This window comes from Manacus vitellinus, unplaced genomic scaffold, assembly GCF_001715985.3.
Source record: "Manacus vitellinus isolate BGI_N305 unplaced genomic scaffold, ASM171598v3 scaffold_8_pilon, whole genome shotgun sequence".
Lineage (NCBI taxonomy): Eukaryota > Metazoa > Chordata > Aves > Passeriformes > Pipridae > Manacus > Manacus vitellinus.
Window position 1 is genome coordinate 12,882,843 of NW_021940864.1, and position 25,439 is coordinate 12,908,281.

Sequence of the window (25,439 nt, forward strand, 5' to 3'; positions counted from 1 at the left end):
ATAAGAGAAAAATATTGTTCTCACTAGTAGATCTTCCTAATTCTTAAAAATACTTTTGAGGACTGCATGTCAGAAAAGGATTGGGACTTGAATCTCTGAGATACGCTAGGATAACTGTATTCTTCGTCTGCTGAAATATATCATTATAAGGCATACACTATGGCACAGACTTTAGCTGGACTATGGGTTTAAAGGCAAGAAGTGATGCCAGGGATGCCGGCAGGAAACGTCACAAGGCTGTGCCAGAAAAGGCAGAAAAAACGGCTTAGTGAGATCACAGAGGTGATCTTTGATGTGTACCATTCTGTCTTCATCCAATACCAGGCAGTAGCAACACATGACAAAAATCCCAGGGATGAAATACTGCAGCAATTGCCAGCAAAATGCACACTCCACTATGATTCACATGCCATTCACATCTTTCAGTATTCTCAGTAATTATTCCAGTCTTGAAACCCAGAAGCAAAGTTAAATTTTTTTTATAGCTTCCCTATTCATCTTCACCTGACATGATTAAAAATTCAGAGTATAATAGAGCCATACCTATATTTTTACAATCCATTGCAGAAAGATTCATTTTCTGCAAACCTGGAGAAACACGCAAGTGTTACAGAAGTGGTAAGAACTATCCTATAATTCTCAGGTCAGCTCCTGTTGATGATGATTAGTACCTCTGCAACAGACTGAAAGCAGGAAAGTCTCAATCCTAATGTACTGCATAATCCACAGAAGGCTTAAGTCTGTTCACTTTATGGTTTACCTCTTCTGCTGTCCTTGGACACAAAAAATTTGGCTGCAGAGGCAATCACTGACACTAGTTGACCCCGAATTCACAAACCAAAAGAACACTTCTTCCATCAGGCACTGCTGAAGCATAGATTCAAACATATTACAGTACCAAGCTCTTGCTGCAGTACCAAGCTTCTGTTTGGGAGCAGGACCCAAGGAATCACCTGGGCTTTGCCAACCAGTATGGCACTGTATATTTTGTTTGAAATATACACACTCCTTCTTTGCTGAAAGAGAGCATTTTGAAGAGGTTATATTGATAATTCTGAATTGAAAGTTCTTAGAAAGAGATATTAAAAACTATTAAAACTCTGGTGCTGCTTCTTGAACTTAGCAGGGTCACCACTTTGAAGATTTCCCCTTATTGTACAGACACATTTGAAGAACAAAAGGGTGCTCACTAAATGGTTGTAAAACTTCATCGTGCCTTACAGAGTTTTAGAATAGTTTTCACAAAGGGGGATTGAGGGGAAGGTTGTTAGGTTTTGGCTGGAAAATCATAGCTCAGAACAATGCTAATCAAACTACTAATGACTATCCCATGAACAAGCATGGCCAGCATTGTTCTTTGCAAAAATATGTACCAGCATTGTTCAGAAACACTAATAAGGATTCTTTTGGCTATAACTGACAGTGCAACATGTCATCAGAACACCATTCTGATGAAGCAGGCCTAGTGCTTTGGATGTTTACCTGAACATTATTCATAGCTCCTCACTGAAAACTAAGTTATCAGCAAGGCTGTTTTTTGCGAGGCTTTCTTCCTTCAAAGCAAATATACTAGGCTGCAAGAACAACTTTTCAGTTTCAGCTAAATGAGCAACAGGTCAGCTCTAAGTATAATAACTATAAGCTCTAAGCATAATAGTATAATAAGACATTTCTAAACATCTAAAAGATTGTGTTTCATGAATAAGCTGATTTAAATGCTATTTAAACAAACTTATCCACCACTAATACCAATGTTGATATTGCCCTGGATTTATAATGCATTTTCAAAGGTCATTAATATTGTCATCATCAAATATTCAGCATTTTTCTTTGAAAGGAGAGGATTTTTGTTTTCTTATATTTGATTTGATAGTATCAAAGAGAAACATTTCAATTTTTTTTTCTACAAACATTTCTGACTGTGTTCTAATTCAAGACAAAAGTAAACTCCATATATTCTGAAACCTAAAACATCCCACCAGGCAGGAGCTCAGTTTTTTAAGTAACCTTCATCTTCTGTAAAGACAAACCATTTTGAATGTTTCTAGGAAGATTTCTAAATGTAAATTAGCTTGTGCTACCAGGACACTTGGTGTTATGAAAAGACAATATCGAATACAAAACACTCAGGCAATTTTCCATATATGCCCTTTTCTTACCTTCAAGATATGGCAAAAACTTCTGCTCTCTCCACCATGCTGACACCATACCTTCATTCTGGGGCCTGTTCAGCCCACCATTATCATAGCTGAGCATCAAAGAAGCTGCTGAGCTTCCTTTATTCACTCCAGGTATAAAGGAAGGAAGCATTATTTCTCCTACAGAAAGCCCATCTTAATGTCCCTAATGAACATCATCTAAGACACCTGGGAGGATCCAAGGAGTACTGGTTACAAAAGTGCAGAAGGCCTGGAGTAGGTTGTAATGGTTGTTGTTGTGGCAGGTCTAAGCATAGATGGTGGCATTAGATTTCTGTAGCTTCACATCAGACTGATTCTGAGTACAGACCTCTTTATGAAGAAAACGTGATTTATTTTCACACCAGTTCTCACTACTTAATCTAATCTCTCCTCTCTAAGAGGGGTGCTTGTGTCTGCATTCCTCTACCAGGTCACAAGGTAGCAAAGGAATATATTCATTTTAACATTGAAATTCTACAACAAACCACACCACTGATGAGAGCTATCACTGAGTGTGGCATCCCAGACCAGTAACTCGACATAATTGCTCTCAGTACTGGTAGTGGCACTCACATCTACCTCTATTCTGACCTCTACTGTGTTTGCAACAGGTAACCTTCCTACAGTGTCAATAACATCTACAGAATCAGACTGGATCAAATATTTACTTAAAAATTATTCTAAAATACGTTAAAGATGAGATGCACACAAAGGTGATAAAATCTGAATAGGAAATCCTAACAAGACATCAATAGCTAATGAAAAAAATCAGTGCTCTGAGGAAAACAGGGTTAAATTTTGAAAATGCTTTCCCCTGTGTTTACAGGTTGTTTTAAAATCAAATAAGAAAAAAATTCCTGATGCTTTGAATAGTTTAAGCCAAAAACCATCATGGACATCCAAGACTCATGGACATCACCAGCTGAAGACTGTGTGTTCACTTTCTGGTGTTTTCCTTGGAACAAGAATGAAGCTGAAAAAGCTCGATAACTTTGCTCAGGGAGAGAAAGGTCTGGGAGACTTAAAATCTAATGCATTAGAAGTTCAATAAAGAGCTGTAACTGAGATGCCCACTTGACCACAGGATTTTGGCTCCCTCAACAGATGCTGGAAAAGGTATTATAGAACTTGCAGACTCCTGCAAAAATTCTACTTTGCAAGGCAAATATCTCAGCCTGGCACAAGCTTAGAAAAATAACTAGGCCAGTACAAAAGGATGTTTACTGTATTATATTTCCCTTTTAAACGTGAGCCTTGTTTCTTTTATTAAAATAACAGTATGTATGTGCTTTATCTAGGTTAAGTTATCATTTCATCAACAAACATGTACTGTACAACCCATCCGCCCAACTTTGGAAATATCCCAAATTAAAGAAAATAAAAGCAGTAAAGAAACATCTCAGCTTTATTATTTGTCCTGAAGTGCATCTTTTGTGTGACTCGTATGCTTTGCCCATGCCACCCTTGTGAACATTCAGGGTGGCTACAAAAACCACTGAATCTGTCTCACACTTGTCTTTAACCACTTGGCTGTCTCACAGGCAACCCAAGGTTTGGCACACCAAGAGTACTCATCATACTAATAAGCTCAAAAGGGCATACTTGTTTGTGAAGCTGCTATTCTGGCTTTAAGCACAGCAGGTAAGTCAGGTTTTGATTGTGCATAGCACAGAAATATATATGTTATGTGTTATAAGAAGCTGTTGTTCATGAAGATCAAGAGGTGCCCAGTCATTAATACCACTAAGCTTTCTTTATTGAGAAAGACAAGGCAAGAGAACAGGAGAGTACTTTTTGCTAAAGAAAAAAGACAATACAAAACCTGAAGTAAAGCTCTAATCCAAAATGCATAAGTTGGTGTCTAAGGAGTATTATGCACATACTATTCTATGCTACACCAACTGGAATTTTCTTTATTCAGAAGGTTCTTGCTTAGTTACATGAATATAGCTCTACATAGTATTAATTGGGGAGGATCACGCTTAAGTGGGAGGATCTCCACTGAGGCAGTGGAGTTACACCAGTTGAATTGTGGTATAAAAGGGACACTGACAACAGGGTCAAGCCTTGTGCTCAAATCAGTCCACCACAGAAAACCTTGTGCACAACAGCTAAGGGTATAGCACATTAAAAATAGAGAAGAGAAGAAGAGAAAGAAGAGAAAGAGAAGAGAAGAGAAGAGAAGAGAAGAGAAGAGAAGAGAAGAGAAGAGAAGAGAAGAGAAGAGAAGAGAAGAGAAGAGAAGAGAAGAGAAGAGAAGAGAAGAGAAGAGAAGAGAAGAGAAGAGAAGAGAAGAGAAGAAGAGAAGAGAAGAGAAGAGAAGAGAAGAGAAGAGAAGAGAAGAGAAGAGAAGAGAAGAGAAGAGAAGAGAAGAGAAGAGAAGAGAAGAGGAGAGAAGAGAAGAGAAGAGAAGAGAAGAGAAGAGAAGAGAAGAGAAGAGAAGAGAAGAGAAGAGAAGAGAAGAGAAGAGAAGAGAAGAGAAGAGAAAAGAGATGCCATGCTTTATTCTGTAGCTACCAAAACTTCCTTCCTCTTCTTTGCCATGTGCAAGTCATTGCTAGAAGAGCCTCTTTGTCTGGGCCAAGAAGACTGGCGTAAGGAAAGGGAGATGCCTGGTTCCTCAACATGAGATCCCATTAATATTACTGATAGACTATTCTTTAAAGAGGTCCATCTGTTTCTTATTTGGCATGTTCAGAATAGTAGCTTGTTACATTTTTACAATAATCTGTGTGATCCAAGAAAAGCAAAACCTCATGTAATGAAAGAAAAAGAGAGAATACTTATTAAACAATCCCATCAATGCTGTACAACCTTAACATCCATCTCCAAAATGGCTTCAGCCTGTTCCATTTGCAGCTGTCAAATTTCTTTACTTCAGGGGGAAGGTTACTTATTTCCCCTCAGTTTTCCAAAATATGCATAAAAGTGACATCTCCTAAGTACGTAATAAATCTTCTCTTGTGAGTCAGTGTGAAATGCTGCCCTTCATAGCTGCATTACTAACAACAGGTTTCTTCACTCAAACTGCTAAGCTGCCCTGCAAGAATTTAAGATGAAGGTAGGATCTGAGGTATGATGAAGTCAGGTTAGGACCAATCTAAGACACTAGTAGGTATCTTTGTTTGGGTAACTACAGAGCTGAGTGTGGAAGTACAGAAGACGTGCTGCCAAAGGGGTCTGTCTTCAAGTATTAAGTATGTAATTCCTTAACAACAGAAGGGTCTTGTATTCAGCTTGTCCTATATATATAAGATTGCTCAAATATCTGAAACAGTCAGGAGCATAATTTCTTAGTGAATGTAGCCAATACAAAGTTATTTGGAATCCAATGCTTCTGTTTTATCCTAATAAAGAATTAAATCTAACTAGTCACACTATTTTTCAACACTTCCCCTTCTTCTGGCTGGTATTTAAATCAACATTGCAAAACATTATATGACTTCTGAATTTATAACGTCATTTAATTGTATTCTACAATACAACTAGATGATCTTTAAGGTCTTTTCTAATCCAAGCCATTAGAAGATTTTATTTCAATTTTTAGGATGCATGTTATCTATTGACAACATTCATGCATAAGTATTTATACAACATTTAATATACTATTTAAGTAAGGCAATGACAGGATAAGGTTGCAACAAATCAAACCTACTTCTGAACCAACAGTGAGAATACAAGACATATATATGATCAGAATAAAAGTTTAGTACCAAGACTAGGCTTATGACGGTTTATTTGATGTTCAGAGACAATATTATTTTCTACAAGGTTTCTATGACACTTATTACTCATTTATGTAGCTGTAGATTCAAGACACTGCCAGGAGTTAGCTGTAGTCAGGCCAAGCAGACAATGCAGTTAAATGCCATTACCATTAGTCTTCAAATAATTGCCTTTTTTTAATTGCCAAATAAGTGTGCACAAGAAGCATTCTTCTTTTTATAGAGAAATACTTATTCCATAGTCATGAAGAAAGACAGTAAAACTGATGTCAGCTAGTAGCTGCTGAAATTTTCCTGAATCTGCAGATGCTCCAAACACACAATCAGAAAAATCAAATTATCATCAGGATTCAGAAACAAGATGTGCCTTAAACAAATTTTAGCAGCAGAACCAAAAGTTGAAGTCCTTCCTTTTCAGTTTCAAAATGAAAGGGCAGTTAGTAATTTTCACAGTGCTCAAGAGCTGCAGGGAAAAAAAAAATCTCCTGTGCCTTCAAATGCAAGCTCCTTGTACCAAACAGAAAATGGAGCACAGACCTGCCCCCTACCACAAGCCTCCACTTCTGCCTCAACTCCAAGTGCAAAGGGCAGCACCATAAGCCCCTGTTGCTCTCTACACCTCTGCCAAAATCTCTCCATTGATCTTCTACAATGCACTGGTGCTCAGTGAATCCAAAAATAACACTGGTGTTATGCTTCAAATTTGAGATTCGAAACAATGCAAAATGAACTGGTTAGAAAAAGACTGCTACTGACTAGCACAGACAGTAAGGGATGAAATTCAGAATGCTTTACTAAAATGAAGATTAGTACAGGAGTAGGGCATTTAATTTTGGTAATATATTTGGCTAATGGGCTATTCCACTAGCTGCACTTTGTGCATTGCCAGTTTGCAATATGGGTGGAAGGAGGGTCTTGGCACAGAACACAGAAAAGATCTCTGGTTTCTGAGGCTGGAAGAATAATGGAATGCAACTTTCAAAACTATTACTTGAAAAAAGATTCATCGTGAAGCACCGTTCCTCTCTGGGACTACAGAGAAGAGCTGATGCTTTGTAGAGATCACTGTTAATTCCTCCAGTTCAGAAGAGTGATCCTCATAAGATATCCTTCTCAGGATATCCAGACACACTGCAATGGAGACCATGTATTTCTCTTCAGCTGTCTAGCAATGAAGACATCTTTATTCCAGAGACAATGTTAATCAGTCTCCAGATGGGCCCTAGATTATTTGTTATAACTTATTACGCCAGTGGATAAAGACAGTTGCCCAAAATCTATGTCTCATTCAAATGCATCAGTGAGGTAACTAAGGCAATCATAGCTTAGACTTCTGGAAAGTATTGGAAGCCTGGTTTTAGAGTTGGTAGTGAGGACAGGGCTTTCCTAGAGGAGATATGGTCATAACTGACAATTCATCAAAATTGAAATTATTCCCAGAACAGTTTCCTGTCCTCAAAAAAAAAAAAAAGGGAAAAAATAGGTTTTGAAACTCTAGAAATATGCTATTTCAACATTTTTAAAACAAAAAGTCTTGGCTTTGCGGCTAAAAGCATCTCCTCCTGTCGAAACTTAATTTAGTTTATATTAAAAGGTTAAAAAAAGAAAAAAAGAGGTCAGCATTAAAATGAAATACGTTTGTTTGTTTCTTAAGTCACTCATATATTCACTGAGTCCCTTGCCAGGCCTAAAATTTCAAAATCAACAGAATCCTCGTGGGACAAGAAAGCTATTTTCTCTATATCCACATAGCAAAGAGAACAGTTCAAGCTCTTCCCAGTTTCCTTGTTGTGTGGCTCAAAAATTACTTTTGAGAACCTCCCTGATGAATGGAAACACAGTCTAGTTCTCCAACCTTTCAAATGTTTAGAGACTTCATAATTTTATTTATATTATTACACTTTTTAGAAGAGAGCCACATAGCTAGACTCTAGGGAACTAAAATGGAGGAGTTCCTTCAACCAAAACAACCCCAAATTGTTCTTGTAGGTTCATGAAATCAAAGTATTAAACATACACACCTATATTTTACTATGGTCATTGCATGGTAAATAGATTAATGACTGTTGAGGCTGAAACTATTACAGCAAACTAGGTTGTGGAGGTTTTTTAAAGGATAATATATTTGAAAAGCCTAAGAGCAATCAGAGGCCACTCTTCTTTTTCAGCATCCATCTTTTCCAATCATCTTTTCAAAAAAGCACAAAATACAGTAACAAGAGAAATTTGAACTTATTTGAATCACTGCAGGTAATAAATTTGTGAAACTTAAGACCAGGAAAGACTGCTTGATAAAGCAATCTGAATGCCTCCATATGATAACCTATCAAATTTCCTCTGGATTCACTTACACTTTGCTCCCATCATTGTATCTGGTTGACACACTGTTTGGCTAAATTATGTCTCCCAGGCAGCCCTCCAGCTGAGGGACAGTTGAGATATTTATTGAGGCACAACATATGTATGTAGAAGAAATTAGCCACTAAAGGACTTTAGACACTCACAGAAACAAGGGTAACTAGCCATTGGCTACAACCTAAACCTTAAAAAAGCTCCCTCTGCAATTATGCATATCCATTCTGGACACAAAATCGTCAGTTTTCCCTGCAATAGTTGAAAAGTTATACCATGATGTTTTTTCAGATCTTCTAGGATTAGTTAGGACATCCCAATTATGCTGTCCTGGCCATGCTGCCAAACCCACCTGACACTGAAGGACTATTTCTTCTCATGTCCAGCTGTTCAGTCAAGTACAGCTTTACCAAGCTTTCAACTGTCCCACTAGATTTAAGTTTCTACAGTGCCCAACATCCCAAAACACTTGAAATCTGGAGGGGGGAAAATGGATTAGCTGTTCTCAACTGGGGGAAAAAAAATTTTAAGCAGTGTGCTAGATCAACTGCAAGGAGAAGAATATTGAAGTTTAGCTTAGAAATGGCCTACAATAATGAGAAGTATCCTAGAATTTCCTCCATGGATTGCCTTTTATTCCAGTGAGTGAATCTAGCTTACTGAGTTCAGATTTTACAGAAATAGATCAAGTAGGGAAGCAGCAGTATATGTGCTTACTTGTCTATACACTCTATCATGAACTGAAGTACATCGAGCTCTCTGGGGAAGAGGAAGTGTCTCTTTGGTCCTCAAAAATGGATTTCTAATATTGTAAAATTATACTAGTAATATGACTTGTAATGACAGAAAAATGTAGAAACATTAGAGTGTAATTTTTTCAATACTTTGACATAATATATCCCAAATCAGGAGATGGATTCAGATTGGTGCTATGGTTATCACTACTTCTCAGGAGTTCTTTGTAATGGTATTTGTGAAACTATAGACTATAGCTCTTAAAGATAGAAAAGATGACATAGAATATTTCATATTATCTTCTCTGTAGTACAACCATATAATTTCACCCAGCTGTGTTTCCACTGTTTGCTGAAGCATACCATCCACTCTCAGTTTGCAGACTTCAAGAAATGGTAAGCTCACTGTCCCTCTTCATAATTTGTTCCAGTGGTTGATAATTTCTTTGTTAGCCACTGAGGAGTGTTACACTAATCTAGGTGGCAACCAAAAAATACTGGCAATAACACTGCCTGTTTAAACGATGATATTTGAGACAATTGATATCCTTCTCACCAGGTCTGTTCATCATAAAAGCAACAAGGTTTTAAGATTTTATTCTTTTTTTAAGCAACCACTACTTTTGTGAACTTTTTGCATTTGTTTCTCATCATTTGTATTTCTAGAAGCTTATAAAATTTGGAGGCAAATCCATGTTCTGGTTTCCATCTCCATAGGCCACAATGCTTTCAAACAATGACTGATACTTTCTTCTGCAGCTTTCTGTGATTTCCATGCAGCTCTTTTTCAGGATAGAATGGAAGCCTTCTTCTCACAATGAAATTATTCCCATACGGACTCATAGCAGAAAAGGCATGAGAACTCCTGCACATGCACAAAAAAGGAACACATTTCCAGATAAAATAATAGTCTGCATTTTTGCAGACCTTTCCATTTTCAAAGCATTGGACATGCATTCATCATCAGATATTAAATATTATAAAAGTTATTTTACTAAGGTTCTGCTTGATCATCAGATTTAGCTACTGCAGTTCAAGGGGTGATAAAAACTGTTACATATGACTGACAGACAGACCCTGCAGTGCACCCAACTTTGACAAGTACATTGCCAGCAGCATTCTTGGAGATCTTACTCCCTGGAAAAGGGTTAGGGTATGGAAAGAGTGCATCGCACAAAGGCTGACTGCTACCATATATTAAAACCAGGTGGTCTTAATGGGTGGGCTACAACGCTCTTATCTGCCCTCCCTCTGTAAATCTGTACTTACTTTGAAGCTTTACCCGTACAAGTTCCGAGTCCTTTATTAGAAGCTGAGGCTCAGCAGCACAGAGGATTAACCTTATTGTCTCACTCATGGCCAGACCTGTCTGAAGGTCCTTTTTCTTCTGTTAGAGGTGGTTATTAACGCAGAAGCCCCGTGGAGGATAATTCCCAGAATACATCCATACATGGCAATGGACCACAGTGCAGTGACTCCTGAGAAAACCTGACAGCTGAGATAGTCCTGCAGCACTATGCAGAGAAGCTACTAAGGTCCCAAAAGAGGCTCAACTATGTTTTTATGGCCCTGCACCCAACCAGTGAGCCCTAGCTCTAGTACAGAGTCAACTTGATACAACTCTACCTATTCAGTGTCCATATCACCATCGCTACAGCAACTCCATAACAGTGACCCGTGGCCAGGAACTGCCCACTGCAGCGGACTGTTACGGCAGTCAACACTTCAGAAATTAATGTACAATAAAGCTGTAAAGAAACCAAGAATGCACTTTTCCATTTCGTGTCTGTTACACTGAGTGAGTGGGAAGCCTAAGTTTGATTGATTTGATCAAACTAAGCAATTCAAGCATCTTCTCCCTAATTTTAGGCCAAAGAAAATTGCAGCAATGCAGAAGCAACTGATAAATCAAAAGCAGAAAAATAGAAATTAAAGCTCAGTTCTTGCCTTTCATCTTTATTACCCTTCTTTATGTGCATATGGTAGGTGTTCAATTCTTTCCAAGTCCGTATGATATTCCCTTGTGCTTCAGAAGCAGTAGGGTTGTAGTTGTCTATAAAAAGGCAACTTAACAGTTTCATGTGACTGAGAGTTAAATGTGTTATTTGTTACCAGCTGGTTCAAGGATAGCTTGGGCTTTAAGTGATCAAACTGACTTTAAACCACTCGCACATGAGGTGAATTCACATATAGAGAAAATTCTGTTGCAATATTTTATTTCGGAATTATGCCATAAAACTTTTTTTCCTAAAACAATATTAAAACCAGAACCTATAACACAGCAAATGCAGACTGCATTTTTTGGAAAGCTGATACCAAACATAACAGTAAATGAACCCTTCTCAAAGGTTGAAGTTGCTTTCATATAAAACATTTTCTGCCAGGAAATGGAAGTGGAATGTTGAACTAAGCATTTAACTTGAAAGAACTCATAGCACTGACTCCAATGGTTGCATTATTCTTTAAAAGAAAAAAAGCAAAATGTTTTTATGAGTATATATAGCTCTAGTTTCATAAAAAGAGTATTATGGTGATGAGGCAAAATGAATCCCAGTATTTTGGGTGCTCCTTTTAATCTTCTAACAGCTCCTTCCCTGTCCATTAACCATTCTAAGGTGAGCTTTCACAGTATGGTTAAATTCATCTAACAGTTCTACTCCCTTCACTTCTCTCTGCATCCTTTTTGCCTTGACATACAGGCATATTCCTTCCCTTCTACTTTCTCTGATTTTCACATGGCTCCTTGGTAAACCCAATTGGATTACTAAACCAAGAGAAAACTATTCATGTTTTTATTTCACTGAATTGGTTTTCTACCAGCTGGCAAGATGAGCCATCTCTATGGGTGATACGGAAGTTAGAGCTGGTGCAGAACAATGGCTGAGAACAGCACTCCTAGATTTCCTTGGGAGACCTCAAACCCTTAAAGCACCCATTCTAAATAATGGGATTGCCTCTTAAAAAATACACTTACTATTTGAGGTGGTGGACCTGTTACAATAGATTCTTCAAAAAACTAATGAATGAAAGTAGTCATACCAAACAGATTTATCACTTACAGAGACAACAAGATTATTGGCAAATATGCACCATACAGTGGTTGCCCATTCTCAGGAGCAGACATTCCTGCATGAGGGCAGTGACCTCATGACACATCTTTGTAGTAAGCAATCAGAGTGTGTCTCCTTTCTGGGCACAGTCTTCTGCTTCAGGGGGGAAATAAAAAAATGCCAACTTTAAACAGTATCCTTGTATCTTGATTTTGATTCTATGATCATTCAGGGAGGGAGAAAGCAACTCAAATGAGCTTGACATGTTGAGCTACTGCTGATTTGCCAGATTCCAGTGTCCTCAAGTGTGACACAGCATTATTATTCAGTGTCCTGTATTTAAAATCAGAAGTGATTTAAGCTGGCTCTCTGCCATACCACTTGATGACATGTAGACACCATGTAAATAATGCATAGCTCTGTGACCACATACTTTCATGCCACATGCTGAGAGAAACAGACAAAGCCTGCTATTATTATTAGCCACATCTTAGGTATCTTGGAAACGTGCAAAAGTAACATCAAAATTACTTCAAACATGTTGTAGACTCCAGCTCCAAACTGCTTCATTAGAACTCAAAAGGAACCTGTGCATCCACTGCGGTTAAAAAGAGGTTGCTAATTTACATCTCACATCCTTTAAAAGCCACCCTTCTAAGAATGTTTATAAATAACCAATATAAGAATTTCCACTGGCAAGACTTTTCTCTGCACAGTGTGGAGTGAAAAAGTTGCCATTTTAGAAGAAAGCAAAATCCAGTTCTAGACTGCAAAATTCTAAATAATTAATATCAGACACTGCTCCCTAACAGTAGCCAGTCTACTTCTACTCTTCTGATATATCAAAATGTAAACGTACCAATGCCACCAGGATGTGATCATCAAACCAAAGTGAAATTGTGGTTTTCACTGGGGAACACTGTAAAACAAAAATAGGACACCTAATATGCTACTTAGTTCTTACATGACAGTCTTGTATCATTTAAGTGTCATACAACCTCAGTCATACTGAGAGCAGACAGTGCTGCTTTTCTCGGGGCATTTAACAAGACTGAAAGTATCTTATATCACTGGTACCCAACCATCATCACATACACACACCCTTCCAATCCTCTGACTGCCAAGTACAGAAAGGTGTTGATTATATTTTTACCTTTCCATGGTGCACGACAATAGAATACTTGTTCTTCATTTCACTGAGCCTATGCTGTCAGAGCAGGACTGTGATATGCATTCTTCCTCTGAAGACACACAGGAGTAACTGTTAAATCAGGAGAGACAACAGAATAGAACAAAAAATGAAACATAGAAATCAAGTCTTTATAGTTTAGAAATTAGGGTGGGTGTGTTGTTGCAGTAAACTCACCTCAATCCTCACTCTGTGGCCAATATTAGGGAATTGCACCTATATATGTGTAGTTCCCTCTTGGCTTTAGAGTCGCAAAGTCTGAAATAAAAGAATATCTAGTTCGAAACCACTGAACTGTGCAACTAGATCATAATTTCTCAGGGGAAAATAGATATACAGATCAAAATTCCTCATCCAAATAAATTCCTTTAGAAACTTTGTAAGACAGCAAACATAAAAAGGAAAGGGAGTTCTTTTTTTTCTTTTTTTTTCCTTTTTTTCCCAGCATCTATGAGACAGTCAGAGCACACAGAAAATTGGTTTATTTCTGCTCAAGGATGAATACATTGGACAATACTCTGTACTCGTCCACATTGTTCAAAAGGATCAGCATTTTGAGAGTCCCAAACCAAGACCAATTTTCTGTTTTCTCCATTAAGAAGACCAGGAATCTTGTGGTCTCTTTTCAAAGGAATGTCTTTGTCCAGAATCTTGCCTCAGAGATTTATTTTCACTATGTTATTTAGAACAGAACACTGGAATGACTTCCTAATTTCTTTAGCAAATCTGTTCTTAATCTACTTTATTCCAAGCATTTTATAGACAGTTTCTTACATGATGTTCTGAAGTTCTGTAATTACACACACTCTGGTCAAACTTTCTCTTGACCAGAAATTACTTGCTGTAATTCTAGTAAATCGAAAGGAAAAGTTTGGGGAATAGAGTAGGTTGGTTGAGAAGATACCTTACTGCTTTAGATGTGATTTCTGTTCTAACAGTTGCCATGGGTAATGTACTTGCCCCTCACAGAGAAGTGACAAAGCCTGTCTTGTAGAAGTTTTGTACAGGTTTGTTTTTTTTTTTTTTTTGCCTGGGATTTGGATTTCACAAGGCTAACTAGATTACCCTTGTCTAGGAAATGCAGGGGGTGAAGCCAGATGGTGTCTGTGTGCAAACTGCAAAGATTGAAAACTGGGGAAGGATAGTGGCTGAAAAACAGGGAATAAAACCCATTGAATTAGATGAGTGGGCAAAGTACAAAAAGTTAACAAGAAGTCATGAAGTGGCATGACAAAGGTAACAAAGGTTGCTTTTCACAGGCAAAGATGTGAGCATTATGAGGGGAATGTCAAATGGATTTGGATCTTTCTTCTAGAGTCCATTCAAAGCTTCCTTCAGCAAGTTTTTCTCTCTTCCTCCTCAATGGAAGCCTTATAAGAATTCTATTAGCTACAGAAAATTCCTCTAAATTCTTGTTGCTAGATATATACCTGTATATGCAAGAATAAAGAAATTATTTCAAACAAGTCCAGTACTAGACGAATAGCAAGTAAAAATAGCACAACTTGCACATTCTTACTAAGAGCTAGCTCAGCAATCAGCAGCACTGCCTGAACAGTCAACTATAAAAGTTCCCACTTTGTGGTAACCTGATTTGACTGTTTCCTCTACCAAAATGTCCTATTTCAGTGACTTAAAATGTACGGGTAAGTCCCATATTTTGTGCAGCTGAAAGTGCATATACACTGAAAATCTGGGTAAATGTTGGATACTGAGAGCAGTAATGAGCCTCTTCAGAGGAAACAGTGCACTCTTCCTGTCATCATGGTGGAGGAGGAAGGAACAAGGAAAAAAGACTCTGCCACATTCAAAGTAAAGATCTTTCGATGGTAAGACTTTCTCGCGTTTTATCTGATGTCCATATTTACAAAGTTGAGCACATGTGGTTTCACAGAAATGTTCAAAAGGGAAGATAGAGGCGATAAGCAGCACATGCATGACCTGCTTCCTGTGTTTGTTGAGAAAGGTGTGCTGGATGCCAGGCCAGGCTGGTAGGGCAGCAGTGAGAGCTGTGGCACACAGTTGGTGACGCTATCAGAGCTGTGGCAAGAAGCTGGGCGTAAGGGCACAAAATGCACACATGTACATGAGCCCAATCGGAGTCCAGTGGCAGTTACTGTCCTTGCTACTAAGTTGTGTCATTTGCAGAGCAGCATTTTTTTTTATACACGTTAATGTTTACTACTCTATCCTTATGGTATTTTGAACATTTTCTGTGATAAAGAGTGTTAGATTTTTTAAATTTTCTACTGTCAACATTTTAGTTTTCACATCTAAAAAGCACGCACAGTTCCACACAGAGGTGTAATCTCTGCTTGATTGTTTACCATTCCAGTGCTATACCCTTACTTATCTGTTCTCTTTGGCTAATGTGGCTTGATGATTTCACTCTGTGTTTTCCCTTTTCAATTGTATACATCAGATAGAAGATATTCATACTTCCCTTCCATCATGTGATACATTTTCATAATGCAGAGCGATAATGTGGCAGACTTATTTTTGCAAAGAATTAGCCTTGATCTACTCTCTACCATGTCTTAGAAACTAGCACTAATTTTTACAGTACAAATTAGGGAATTCAAGGTGTGGATGGCTTGAAAATACTAAATTCTATGTGTTAAATTTCCTTAAAAATTCAGTGCTCGATCTGAAAATTCATTTGTTATTTAAGGGTAATTCCATTTCTGAAATAGCCTCTTTAAAATTGTATCTGCTTCATCTCTGTGCTAGCCTGGTCTCTCTGATATGACTGATGCTTTGGAAGGCATTGCCCTGAAAGGACACTATGTTTGCAGCAGTGTACTTAAAAGCTAATGGTCATCCATCTTCTCTTTTACAGCATGTGCTGGGATAAACAATGGGGAAATCAGAGGCTTATGGAGGCTTCATGGAAAAGAGGTGAATCAGAGTTTCACTGAAAACTTTTTGAGGTTGCTAGGCTGCAATTTTAAAGGTGTTCAGTGTTGCAGATAAATGTATACTTAGCTTTCTGTAAAGAGCTTAGATACCTTAACTCCACTTACTTCAGCTCAAGGTGACTGCTTTCAGACTCCTCAAAACTGCAATAGGCAACTACTCGAATGTTAATATACCCTTAAAAATCTGAGCCCCAGGCCTTGATAACCAGTAGTCTTAGCCTGCCAGCTCAATTCAGTCTTGAACTCTACTGTATGAGTGTAGCCTGGCTACCCACTAGAAGTAGGTCATTACCACTGATCTGAACAGTAACTCGGAAGTAATGAATGGGAAATACCTCTCTTGGCCTATATTTGTTGTTGTTGTGACATAGAGGTAAAAAGCTAACCATACCTTTATAACCTTATTACCCTAGCCCTCCAGTCTTACCATCCTTCATACCTCTAATTAAGCATGCGAAAAATAAATATCTTACTGACAGTCTTTCCTCAGGCTTGGTATGAGTGATCTGACAACATCCAGAATATTCCTAGGAAAAAAGATGTTGTGCAAGAATTTTTCATTCAAAGATTTTTTTTAATTGTAAATATATATTTTTTAGTTTTAAAAAAAATACAACATCTGAGCTAGGATCAATGTGTCTGAAACTACAGCAAAACCTACACAATGTGGTTACAATAAATAAAATTTAAAAAAATTTGCTAGCAATATTTTTTAAAAGGCAGAAGAATTTGTGCTTTTAAGATTATATCAGTGAAAGACCTAGTAAGCAAAAATGTTTTTCTTTTCCATTCCAACTGAATCATACATTATTTGGGGTAGAAATTTGGCAGGTAACTCTGTTATATTATCTCTACATTGTAGCTGGACTGATTTCTTTATCCTTTTCTGATAGATGGATGTCTAGCCGAGCCCTGAATATCTTCAGTGGTGCTGATTCCAAAGCTTCATTTGGCAGCTGGTTTCCTTGGCTATGAGTTCTTATGTTTATAAACTTTCCCCTGATATATAATTCTAATTTTTCCCTCACAATGCTTAAAGCTGCTTCTTTCTTGTTTACTTGCTTGCTTGCATTCTTAAGTAATGAGAATAATCCAATATTTTCTCTTTTTCTTTTACTTCTTATCGCAGAAAATAAGAGGCCACTTCCTGGAATTAACACAATTGAAGTAATCTCAATTCAGCATCATACTGTGGGCCTTATTTTGCAAGCCTACCATCACTTTTCTTACAGAGCTCAAGATTTAGACAACTTTTTAAAAACAAATATCTAAAACCAATTACAGTACTTCAGGACATGACCATAAATGACCATAAAAAAGACTAAAGTTTTCACTTCTCATTATGTATATTTCCAAGGATTATGTTGTATAAATTGTTACACTAGCTGATTGTGTGGACCTTTCATCATGCTAGAAAATTTAAGAGTTTGCAGAGCTGAAAAATATCATTGCTGTGAAGAGAATTACATTGATTTTTGAGACAACAGTTGGAGAGACTAATTCTAATCAACAAAGAAATTAAATAGTAGATCAGCATCAGTGTTAATCCCACTGAACTGAGAGGCTGGTGTCTCTGTAACCACTAAAGTAAAGTCAAGGAAGGAGAGATTTATTTTAGAGAGTAAAGACAAAGTAAGAAAAGGACATCAGGCTGTGAATTACTACTTTTGAAAAGGAGATACTTTTTGGAGCTGATGGGGGGCCCAAAACTGGCTTAAATGTTTTGGGAAGCTTTTCTGCATTAGAAAACTACAGCAGATTGTTAGCCAAGTAGCTTCAAGCTGCATCACTCATTAACAGTTCATGGCTGAGGACCCTGGGATAAAGGAGGCTGAACTGCATCCTGAATGTAGAGAAAAGTGAAGTGATCTAAGTCCTGTCTTTCCTCCAAACAATTTTCACCTGCTAACGGTTTCTTCCACAGTACGTGCAGAGTTTTGTACATTCCCTCCCAAGGTGCCTAGTCATGGTCCTTGGCGCAGTAAAGTACATCTTTTCTGGATAAATTCCATTAGGTGCATTAGAACACAGAAGCCTTTTGGTAGACCTAGCTGTGGGTTGGATTTTCACAAAATCATCATTAAATCAAAAGTAGTAAGTATCTGATAGCTTTTGGCAATTCCTCTAAACACCTGTTTATCCTGTCTTTGAACAACTCACTGTAAGTGACTGGTCATTGCAGTTTCATGCAGGATGCACAAACACACAAGGAAAGATGGATCAGGATAGTATGACTCTGGGAGTCTTTTCTATTAACAGGATCAGCACTTAGTTCCGACTGTGTTTGCTCAAGCTTTCGGACACATCACATTCTCATATGACTACTGGGAGCTGTACCAGAGTCTGTTCCATGCAAACATTAATCTAATTTGCCAAGGCATTCTCACACTACTAACCTGGCAAGAATCTTTCTAGTTACCATGTAATCATTTACATTTTGTCAGTAGTTACACACTACCAAATGTGCCAAGACCATTCAAACATTTTTGACCATTTCTCTAGTTCAGTTCCAACCACGTAAAGTAACTCAGCCAAATCCAATTATAAAAGAACTGCTTCATCTGGCCATTCATCCCTTGTAGTGACAATTAAATAAGTTGTTTTAGAGTAGGAGTGTTATGGCCACTAAGCAGAAAACTCACAACTACCTCAGAGCTGACCTTGTTTGCCTTTTAGCCACTATGCCATTTCCTCTGAGCTGTGAGCCCTTTAACTGCTGCATATGCATCTGGATCAGCGTGTTCAAGGAACATTTAGTTCTTCTTTTCATTGTAGGACTGTCACTTTTAGAACATGAGAAATGTGGTTCCTTTTTTAAATAAAGGAAGTCTGAGTAATTCTGTGAAGCCACAAAGACCAAACTCTGTATACACACTTATTCCAACACCTTACATCATTTCAGGTTTTGAAGTTCTGATGTCCAAAATAACATTACTAAAATGATAGCAATTTTAAGATACCAAGTCCATCTAGGAGAATTGCTTTCCTGACACTGAGGACAAAATTTCCCAAATCAGAATACTGCACTTGCAAGTTTTCTTGAGAAAACAACAATTTGTTGTGCCTCCATCTGTCTACTCAATAATTTGCTGCTAAGCATTACCACAAACCACTTGGCAATGTTCCTACCTATTTTTGCATTTAGATTTGCACCTCCCAGTGGATCATAACTGTAGGATACCACATACCTATGTTTGCTACCTGGAACATGTAACTGCAGTCCTTGAAAGAAGCAGACGGAAAAGCCTGCTCTCTGATTGAACCATCCTCTCAGGCATAACTGCATTAATGTGCAGTCTAGAGGAATGCCACTTTGAAATCATTCCTACACAAAATACTTGCATGGCCATTACAACAGCTAGCACTGCAGCAGGAGACCTCACGCTTCTGGGCTGCTGCTGCTGCCTGTTACCATTCAGGTAGTATCAGGTTCAGCCAGTACCAGAACGCTGAAGCACAGGCTTCGATGAAAACAAAAGTTAATCACAGTGACCTTAAAGAAGCAACTAAGGACTATCTGCATTGAGGTGGCCAAACCTCTGGCAGTACCAGCTATCCCCCTGAACCTTGCAAAGCAACAGTGTATTCACTACATGCCTTAGAAAGCCAACAGACATATGGGAGATCCAGGATCAAATAGCAGGAGAAGATAATCAGCTCACCACCAGTACATAGATATGTAAATGCTGAACCTGTCAGGTCCTGGGACAATCTGTCAGCATCCATTGCAGCAGTAGACATGGGTGCAAGTACACCATGCTGTTCCTCACTTTCTGAGCAGGACACCTTACTGGGAGGCTTAAAGTGCTCTTGCGATGGGATAGCCAAACTTCAAGTCCTACTGAGTCACAGCCTACAGACTCGCTCCTACTTCGATATCACATTTAAGGGCAATGACAGTTCTAAGGCCAGAATCCCTTATTAAGCAAAGGGAATACTCTCAGTGCTTTTTGAGGTTCAGGAAGACAGGACCTTGCCACCTTTAGACCAAGCCAGTTAAATATGGTGACATTTCAGGCATGAGTAGCTTTTTTGATATGATTTGAGGATGTATGTTTTTAGGTAGGTGAAAGAAAAACAATTAAGCCAATTAATTAATTTCCTGAATGCTGCCTAGTACAGCTCAGGAGAATCAAACTCTAATTTGAATGAAGTGTCAGGGAGACTAGAAGCCTTGTTAATACAAATACCTACATAAAGTCACTAATGTAAATGAAATAAATTGCTGACAATACTTTCAATTCACAAAGAACTTCATAGATGTGATTTTAAGAGAACCTAACTCTGACCATTTAAGTTTATGGTAAAACTTTCACTGACACCTGCAGAAGCAGGCTGAGATTTCACAGAAACTTCTTTTAAAGAACTTTTAAACTTTCACCTCACTGCTTTAAAGCATTTTGCAAGCATATCCACCTCAGAGGTTTTATATATCTGGTAAAGATAAAACATATGACGAAGAAATAACTTGTTCTAAGCCACAGAAGAAATCTGTGTCTGAGCTAAAAATTGGACTCAGAACTGATATCCTATTCTTCTCTGTGGCATGGGAAAATCTTCTCACTGAGTTTTCAAGACCACAGGACAGAAATGTTACTATCTATGAGTTAAAGCTGTTTGACTTGTTTATGAAGAAGTGACCATGATGATACTTGTAGCTCTACAGTTTTCCTTATTACAAAATGGAAGATAATTCTTATTTTGAAGTGTCCATTCCACCTTAGTTAGGCTGAACTTTAAGTGTTTAATGCACTTCAAGTATAGATCATAGAAACTGTAAAAAATCTAACTTGTTTAACCAAACCTTTCAGCTGTAATGTTCAAATATTGAAGGAAAAAAGATCAATAGACACAATAGAATCACAGAGAAAACACTTCAAGTTTCCTTACTATTTTATACTACAGAAATCAGAAAGATGAACAGATTCTTCTCCTTGAAATGCTTAATATTCTCTCTGAAAATAAAAAAAACTTTTATAACTACAGGGGTGATTTTCAGCATGTGACATCTGATAAATGTCAGTTCTTGGGGAAATGATGAAACGGTGTATAAAATAATAATTAAAAAACAAAAAAAAAAAAAGAGAAAAACAAAGAAAAAAAAAACAGAACAACAGAAATTAGACAGTGAAGAAATGGCATTGAGGCAGACTTCAGGAAATATATTTTCTTTTCCAGTGTTACATTCCACGATATTTTTAAATCACAGATATTGAAAACAGATTCTCATACAATTTTTAATCAGTTACAGTAGCCACCAGGGTTAGTGGTTCCTAACATGTGGCAAAAAATATAATACTTCTAACTCAAGCCATGTCATGCTGGTATTTTAACAGCATTCCTCATGCTATTGTTACAATTCCATTAGCTTCATGGCATTTGATTCTTTCTGAATGTAAGAAAAGAGTATCTCCCTTTCTGATGTTTACAGCAAGCAGTATAATCATAATAACCATGGTATTTTTCATCCCAGTATCTCAAAATACTTTGATCCTTACCCCTGATTTTGGAGATGGAGAAACTCAATTCAGAATCATGAGATGTCTCTCTGGAGTCAGCCACCAATAAGGTCACTGTAGGGCCTAGAATGGAAAAATCACCAGAAAGTAGCACTTCACAAACTTTATAGAGCCCACCTGGTGTAACACACGGAAGACTTAGAATTTTAAGTCACCATCACCTCCCCATGATTTCACAGTGGTGCTGCTCACGTGCATCTCTGGGGCACCATTACTTCCTCACCCTGTAGCTGGGATCCCAACTCAACAGATAGTGAGTACATAGCTCTGTAATCCCCTTAGAGGTGACAGTATCCTGGGGGGATTCTGAAGAGGGGCAACTGTCCCCCACAGAGGCCAGGGAGAAGGATGCTCCCCTGGAAAGCTGATGCTGTGGTCCTTTCGCTGTCACTGGAGACTGTGCCTCTGGAGAGAAAGGGGCACAGCAATGCTAAATCTGATGTGGATGCTCCTATGCACAAGCCATGGCCCACCATGGCTGATATGTGGAACATGCCAGTCCACAGCCCTGTGCTTTGCATCAGATTCAGATATTAGGAATCCACACGCATTGGGGCAGCATGTTAACTCTTATAAAAAGAAACTAAAAAAAGGTATTACTCATTTGTGAGACATTAATAGTTATTTAATGGAACTTACTGTTTATACAAAACACTTTAAAATAAATCATATTAAAAAAACCTACACGGTTTCATAAGCAACTTGTGTCCAATATTTAATATTTTAAAACTCATTAAACACTTCATTTAACAGTGGAGTAACTAGAACATTGAAATAAAAGCCAGAAAAAGAGACCTGAACTATTCATTGAATGGTAACAGAAAGAGATTCTGAAAGAGATCCTGAAAAGCTTGCTGCAAAGCTAAATCAATGTTTTTATCAGAAACCATTCCTAGTTAGCTATTACAAAACAAAGCATAGCTACATATAAAACTTCAAAACCAGAATTCCTGTCATTAATACAGAATATTTCAGAAGAAGCTGCAAATTCCTTAAGAGGTGTCATTCACAAAACTGGATGGGTTTTCTGTTCTCCATTGACAGTGCTAAGAGTACCAAGTGGCAAATTACATACTTCCCCAAAAATTCAGTTTGGGGATGACTAAACATGATTATAAAACTGGACAGTAAAGATGGTGATAGGTGAAAGACATAAAATCTGGAAAAACTGGATAATAATATTTCAATATCAACATCCTACTTTTACACACACACACACACAAAAAAAAAAAAAACTAGCTGACTTGAGTTTTAATTTAATTTGAAGTCAACTTTCTTGGCTTTTTTCAACAATATCGCTTTTCCTTACATTCCCTGAGGCTAGAGGTAGGAAAAAAACCCACCTGATCAACAGTAAGGAAAGGCTCATTCCAGGACACACAGGGTTGGTTATCTGTCTCCTGCATGAAATACAGTACAACAATGGCTAACAAAGTATTGCTGATTTATCTGATGCAAATGCTACAGGCAAGTTAGATATTTTAATACAACCTTCTTACTTGACAGCAGTTATTAATGCACTTCAGATGCAAATTTGACTTTTCTTAAGCCAGAACAGGAGTTCCTGGAGAGCATGATATGTACCTGGATTGAAAGCTATCAGTTTCACTTATATTAAAAATATATTTGTTATTGAAATGTTAGATTTAATATTAAACCTTTTATTAAGATGATCTGCTAATTGCCAAACTTCCCCACCATAGTCAAAAATACAATTACAAGAATTTGGTGTTTCTTTTTCATGTATTATCCAGGAAATTCACAGAAATGAAACTAACCCAAAACTAATGGTGCCCATTGCCCTTCCATACTCAGTGCATTTGTTTTCTTGCAAGGACGTCAGCAGTATATTTAGCACCAGGGTGGAAATAGAGGAGGTTAGACTAAAAGACTCATATTACATATTTGCAGGTCTCATATTCCCACTCTTGTGACGCTCCTAGATTCATGGTCTGCTCATTTTGTGGTTTCTTTTGAAGCATTTTGACAGACAATTTCTTGTCTGCCTAAAATTGAAAACCAGCTTTAGTAAGATATACTAGGTGCACAGAGGAAGCCTTTCCCAGAAAATTATATTACTTTTGCAAAAGAAAGTGCAGGGGCAAGAGGTTTTTTTGCTTGTTTCTTTTGAAGTCCTAACAAGCAGATGAAGTAGCAAATGAAAGAGGAATTAACTGTATATACAATAAATGTGATTATCTCTGTTGCATACATTCAACTTAATTGAAATACAGAGTTAGTCTGTATGAGATCAGGTGAGGCCTTAGACACACACAGAGTTAAATATAGAGATGCTGTTGAGCTACTAAAAGATGGGCTATTGCTGCTGACCACAGAAAGCAAATTACAATTAAGTACACATTTTTCTGGGAAGTTTGCCAAGGAAACACCGGGGACAGGAGGCCATTACTACTGGTTTGCCCATGCTAGGGAAAAATGGAGATCTAGTTGCTCTAACTCTTACCAACAGAGCAATTGCACTCAGAGTACAAAGCAAATCACCGCTAACAAGACAAATCGGGAAACGAGCTCTGAGAAAGATCTGAAAGTACAGAAGCAGAAATGCTTCAGCTCTGCCTGTGTTACTAATTTAGAACTGCAGCAACCACACCACTGCTGGCTGTTGCTGTAGCATGGTATTATTTTTTGCACAAAACCAGTTTCACAGACCCTAAAGACAGAAAAGCATAAACATAAATTTCAGATGCGCAGTTCATTTACAATAGAAGAAACTAGGAAGATTGAAGAAGCAAAAAAATGTTTGAGCAGCCTTTTGCTTTTGATGAGAGGGTACCAAAAAGAACTGCAACCATGGAGGTAGAGTGATAACAGTAGAACATAATCAAGAACATTCATATAGAGCTGAATTTCCTCAGCAGGCAAAGGAAAGGGACAAGTGACAACTCTGGTCACAGTGTAGACCATAATGTGAAAAAGATGAAAAGCATCTCAGCCTACCACTCCTTGTATTGGACTCAGTATTGAGATTTATTCTACTAGAGGCTACAAATTGAGAGAACACTGAAGAACACTGGTAAAAGCTAATGGGAGCAAGAAGTCAGCGTGTCCTACATTATTTCGCTATTTCTTTGTTTCCTTACAGAGGAACTGTCTGATCCAGCAAGAAACAGGCTATTCTGACTTTCCATTCAGGTCAAGATAGCTTTAGAGCTTTTCTACAGGTCTTTGTTGGTAATATATGATACTAACATTTCTATAACTGAGATTCGGAGGAAACGTGGCTGTCACTGCAGTCGGAGGATGGTCAGCAACGTTGACATATTCCTTCCATTTCAACTGTGGTGGCACCTAAGCAGAGGGGAACTCTTCGGCACCAATCTCTCACGTACCCTGGCAAGCAACTTATCTCTGCAAATGCATTCCTGACTTGGTAGTTTTGTTCTGGGTCCAATATGAGCTCCAGTTCCCCTCTCTACCATCTTGGTTGTTACCAGACCTCTCTTCTATAATTTCTCATTATCTTTTTCAATAAAAGAAAAGTTCCTATAAGTTAGACTCCCCTCTACACAACTCTTGAGTATATCTTTATGCCTGGATCAAAGAGCCTTTACTTTATCATTTTTTTTCTGCATGAGAAAAACCCCTTTTGGTGTGAAAAGAAAATATGGGGAGTTTCATCTTGCACGATTTCCTGAGATCCTCAGTAAGCAAAGATCATTTATATTACTGTCTCTCACCACGTCTCAGCCTTTCACAGGGCTGGGCATCCAGGCTATATCTAACTACGGCTAATCCTAAAAAACCTCCACAA

At 37.9% G+C, this 25,439-nt stretch overlaps 1 long non-coding RNA gene across 2 annotated transcripts in view; it reads right to left on the reverse strand.

Annotated features, from left to right (window-relative positions):
• The window catches only part of LOC108641815, a 91,187-nt gene that overhangs the window by 37,445 nt on the left and 28,303 nt on the right, over positions 1-25,439 (reverse strand). The window contains exons 2-5 of one of the 2 annotated variants that reach the window (XR_001922295.2): positions 21,647-21,730; positions 13,408-13,488; positions 13,195-13,302; positions 12,901-12,960 (exon numbers count right to left, since the gene is read on the reverse strand). This is a non-coding gene — a long non-coding RNA (uncharacterized LOC108641815). Of the gene's footprint in view, positions 1-12,900; positions 12,961-13,194; positions 13,303-13,407; positions 13,489-21,646; positions 21,761-25,439 lie in introns of both variants that reach the window. The other variant, XR_001922296.2, reaches the window with a different exon arrangement.